The sequence below is a fragment of the Polyodon spathula genome, chromosome 7, assembly GCF_017654505.1.
Source record: "Polyodon spathula isolate WHYD16114869_AA chromosome 7, ASM1765450v1, whole genome shotgun sequence".
Lineage (NCBI taxonomy): Eukaryota > Metazoa > Chordata > Actinopteri > Acipenseriformes > Polyodontidae > Polyodon > Polyodon spathula.
Genome location: NC_054540.1, coordinates 4,411,026 through 4,416,615, shown reverse-complemented (window position 1 = coordinate 4,416,615; position 5,590 = coordinate 4,411,026).

Genomic DNA, 5,590 nt, shown 5'->3' with positions numbered 1-5,590 from the left:
TCATTTTATGATATTATATAATATATATATATATATATATATATATATATATATATATATATATATATATATTTTATGTTTAAACCACGGCCAGTAACTTAAATGAACTCCAAGTTCAAACATGGGCACTGTAGAAAGATACCACAATTACAAATACAGAAATAATCCTGCCCGTTCACCCTTGGGAAATATATATTAAAATATAAAACGATCGGATTTTGCTTTAGGATAATATACTATATGATTTCATTTATATATATAATACTATATTATATATATAATATATATATATATATATATATATATATTTTATATTTTATTTGAAAAAACAAGCTTTTGTTAAGATTATTTATTACAGGTTTTTATTTTAACAAAAGCAAGCAGCAGGTATTGTGTTGAAAGTTGCCACATTTAAGCGGACTGGCATGTGAAATAGCTGCCAGTGGAAAGCTAATGAAGTGGTGCTCTGGGACTCTGCTACACAGACTACTGAACCATGACAATGTAAGCGCCTACTGTAAGCTGCTGGGTGACACGCTTGATTCCGTGCACCCGAGTGCATCGGTGCCTGAGGATGATTACAACAAAAAAAAATATAGAATAAGTAAAGTTGATGTGCAATCTTGTTTTGTAAAAAATATATTAAAATAAAAACGATTAGAAGTCCAAGAGCCATGACGATCTTTCAAATGTTTTGTATTAAATACTACTTTGTAGTATTATTTGAATGTGTTTATATTAAACTTTTTTTCAATATGAGTTAAGAAAAACAATCCATCTGTCTGCCTTTTATTTATTTATTTCTCATTTGTTTTTCATTACCTAAAAAAATTGCCAGTGGATACCTGAGGAAGGGTCTTTTTACCAAACATTTGATTCATGGAATGCTTGAAAAGACGTTAAATAATATTGCAGGACCTGAATAGCACTAATCTTGGGCTGCCCAAAGGACCATACTCACTACCTCACTAATCTGAGGCAGTAGATTAGTGCTGATCAGGTTTGTGAAACCAACCGACAGTGAAGTGACACACATTTTATAAAGGGTGTCTTGTGCATTTGAAAAATACACATTTCTGAGCATGGTAGCAGAAAGACAGGATGAAATGAATGGGTATGCTAGTGGTAAGAGGGAGCAGAGACAGGGTATTTAGGAATTGATATTAGATTCTGTGTGTGCTTGGACTGCAAGTGGAACTGAACAGTTCAGTCTGAAATTAATTTGGAAGCTTTCCAGTAGAACCCCTGTCATTTTAAACCAGTAAATGTTTTTTGAACAGAATACAAAATTAGGGCACACAAATACATAATCTAAGCTGCTCCAAACGGGTAAATCTGAATACTGCTGTGCTTTCACTTCAGTCTGCTGTTGTGCCGCTCCCCATTTCTAAAATGAAAATGCAGCCACATACTCTCTGGAAACAATTGAACTTGATCACACCCACACACACAAAAAATATTTTTTTACCATCATCTGGAAAGGATAAGTAGTACCCTACTGTGTCAGACAAATAGATCTGATTAATTCTGATAAAGGGTGTTGGATACAAAACATTACCATACAGCTGTATTTCCAATTTGGACATGTAATCTTGGCATACCTTGGAGATGGACAAATGGAAAATGAAGCATACTTTTCTTGAAATAGGTTGCACATGTGACACAGTAAAGCACTTATTATGTAGTATTATTAGATCAGAGTGAAAAATGTGTCAACAAAGCAAGTTATAGTTCATTAAACAACTGAGGCAAAGTGGCATGGGCCTTGAATTGGGTGTGAAAACTGGTACCTGGTCCTTATTGATTAACTAATCTGAGAACTTTGTGTTCCTTCCTCCACTAGAATTAGTTTTTCCACCTAAAAAGTGCATATCTGTATCAATGTAGGTTGATTAGTATACATTTCTAGTATAATGTGTCATTAGGAAAAATGCTCTACTTTATCTTCTATATAGTTTTGTTGAGTACTGTAATTCTGATGTTTAATACATTGAAAGCTACCAATGATTAATTCTAATTTTAGATTCATCACATTAGTAGCAGAAAGTGGTTCATAATTCTGATACCTCACTGCGCACATGTAGATGTGGCGCGTAAATAGTATAATTGATGGCATCTAGAGATGGTAAACTCTGTAAACTGCTATAAACCGTCCCGTACTGAAGCCAGGGTCATTCATCTGTGGAAACCTGTGGAAACCAAAGTGCTGAGTTGTGAAGATAGTGTCATCCTTCTAATGGGTTAAATGATACAGTCTGTCTCAGGGATGACAACTGGTGTAATCCAAGCTCCAGTTTAAGAGCAGACTTTTCTCATTAGCCAGGTTTGTGATGATTTTATCACACTTTTAAATCCACGTTACATTGTGGCGCTGAGAAATGACGTTGTTTTTGCCACCTTAGGGGGTTTCCTTATTTGAGAAGTGCTGTTTCTGAAATGTGAACTTGAATGTTTTGTGTAAGGAAGAATCAAAGAAAGAAAAGGGCAGGTTATGATATTTAAAACTTGGTTCTCAGGACAGACAATGGGCCCTTAGGACAAATGGGAAGGAAGATATCTCACCTTAAATAGAACCCTGTGTATCCCAGCTAGGCATGAGGTGGGACAGGGAGCAGAGTGGATCCTGTCTCTATCCCAACTAGACGTGGGGTGAGACATGGGACAGGGTCGGACCCTGTCTCTATCCCAGCTAGGTGCGAGGTGGGACAGGGAGCAGGAAAAACATGTGCCACATTATGAGCACGGTCTAATGCTCACATACCAACAATACACTCAAATGAAATGGGGACAAAAAAAGGCATTATTCAGTGACCAAAGTAGATTTCAGATAAACTGGTAAAGCGTTTAACATTTCCCAAAAGACTTGGTTTGATATCGTTAACATAAGGCACTGGACTGGATTCTCAAAGCGCTTTGTTTTTTGTTTCCAAAACAATCCAGTGCAGGGACTTCTAAACACTGGCAAGTTGTTTGTTATTCATTTTTTAATTCTGTTATTTTGGGTTTTATTTATTTTTTTTAGTTTCAAGGAATCTGTTCTAAGAAATTGTCTGTTTCATTCCTCACAACTGGCAGTAGATAGGGTTGATAATTTAGCCCAATATGACAACATGTACCACCATCCTGACAGTAATAACGGATCATCATACACCTACTGTGGGGTATGAATCTGATCAAAGAAGCAGTGGACACAGTTATTTAACTCAGATTCCCACTAAAAGCAGGCATCGCATTAGAACGTATACTTCATGCAGCTTTCAGCAATGCTTCAAAATAATTACACATTTATTATACTTCTAACACATTTTTTAAAAAGGTGATTTCATGAATTGCTTAATTATGCACCCACAAAGGGAAAATGCCCTGGATCCAAACAGTGTGCTAGTTTTTACAGACAGTAACGATATACTTCCTCCTGGATTCACTGATGAAACGTGAGAGCACTCAGTCCGATTTGGGAAGCCTTGACAATACACGTCGGGTGGACAGGTGACAGGAAGTAGAGGTGGTTACATTTTTTTTTTTTTTCTCACAGTCAATGATGACTCATTCAAAAGAATGATCTAAGAAGCACACAGATTATTTCAAACAACTTTTTTGAACATATACTGTACATTAAATTTTAAAAAGGAGGTCGTTGTTTCATTGTGAGGAGTTTTGGACCCTGTTTTGTTTTCATTTTTCCTATATATATATAAAAAAAAAATCATTCCAAATACAAAAGTGTAACATCAGAAACATTACCCACACCCGGATGAGATCGCATCTGCGGTAGTTTCCCTGACGTTTTGTTTACTGCTATAATCGGCTCACTATATTTTTAGATTCAATCTGGTTCCATTGCTGTGTTCGTCGCAATGACGCAGTCTGATCAGTATTTCACCTTGAGCTATGTTGCGGGAGGTCATCCCACATCTTGAGTAAGGCTGTGGTGAGGAGGACGGGGGCTATCAGGCTAACGAAGCGCAAACAGCTTTCTGAGTTTTGCTTAGTACCTCCCGTCTAATCTACAGAAAATTACAATTGATTTGTTTAGTTTAAATTCTGTTTCATTGTCAAATGAACCAATGAGTTTATCTGAACCTCAGTTCTTACATTCTCGTATAGTGAAACTCCTCCTGTTCAGTAAACACATCACTAACGCAGCCCCCACCCCCCCGTATTTGGCTTTAGTTAGACAATGCTGTTGCTGATTAATGTCACAGAGGAGTTCGTTTTTTCGTTTTTTTGTCTGTTCCAATAAATTTTGTCCTAGTTTTGTTTCGATTTCCTGTGTTGTTAATTGAAAAACAAAGCTGTCAATAACGATAGCCCCCCCAAATAACTGCTGTGTTGCCTGGTAATTGAATAATGAATGTTTCCTTGTTAAACAAGGCCAGTTTACCATAACATTTCAGGTTGGTACACATTACATTCCCATTATCATTATGTAGTGTGCTCCCATCTCAAATCAGACTTAAAGCCACACACATAGAGAGAGAAAATGAGAAATAAATACATATTGGCCCAATAGAACCCTACACCAGGTAGAATGAAAGCAAAGAAGAAGTATGTCATTATGAATCTATTTACATTATTCTGGAAATCATTTTCAAGAAACAAACTGAGGATCCCCCCCCCCCCCCCCCCCCCCCCCCCCCCCGCCCCCCCCAAAAAAATGGTGGAACCTTCTTCATTACATGTATCTTACATATGATGTTGCAGCTGCTATCACGTGTGATACTGCCATGGTCTGTCTGCCTACAGTACCTATTTATAAAATGATCGATTTTAGCGTCTATCCAAACCACACACTGTGGAATGGAGGAATTGGTAATATGTAATAGGCCTAATCCCTAAAGCTTCCCATAACATATACATTGTTTTATTTACACTCTGCTGAAAGTATAATTTTCTTTCAACATAGGTTTGTTTAAATGACGTCATCAGTGATTAGCTTTGGGATGAGCACTGACGTTTATGCACATAAACAATTTTGGATTTTGTTTTTGCTTCTTATGCAGAGTGCATTGCCAAACAGGACTATAATAATCTCTCCAGTGCAGAGATCTGATTGAAATGTATGTTGATGCTTCAGTTTAAAGGCCAGCAGTTTCTAATCAGCAGTTGGAATGAGACCAAGCTTGGGTGATGATGTGCAAAGCTTCCTTCAGGGACTTGCATAAATAACCACAATCGCTCACAGGCTTAGGGCCCAACATGTGCGTTCTTTTCACATTTCAAATATCAATAAGCTTTGTTGCAATCACTGTCTCCTGTGATTAATATGTGACTCATTTATCTGCTTCAGTACCACTAAAAGCACTCCCCTTATCTAGTGTGGATTCTACACTTTAAAGTCTCAGTGTAACACTATAATGCATCCCTCTCGTCCGTACTCATTTGCACCCTTGGTTCCTTTTCCAGACAGAGAAAGTAGTTATCAAACCAGATACAACAAAAAACTTTGAAACTTGTTAAGTAGTCTTGAGTTGTTTAGAATCATTATTTATTTATTTATTTTAAGCTAGAAATTGCAGTTCTGATGATTTGGAGTGGTTAGCTTTGAGAATCCAACCCTCTGTGTTATTGAAAATGCGGGACAAGGCGA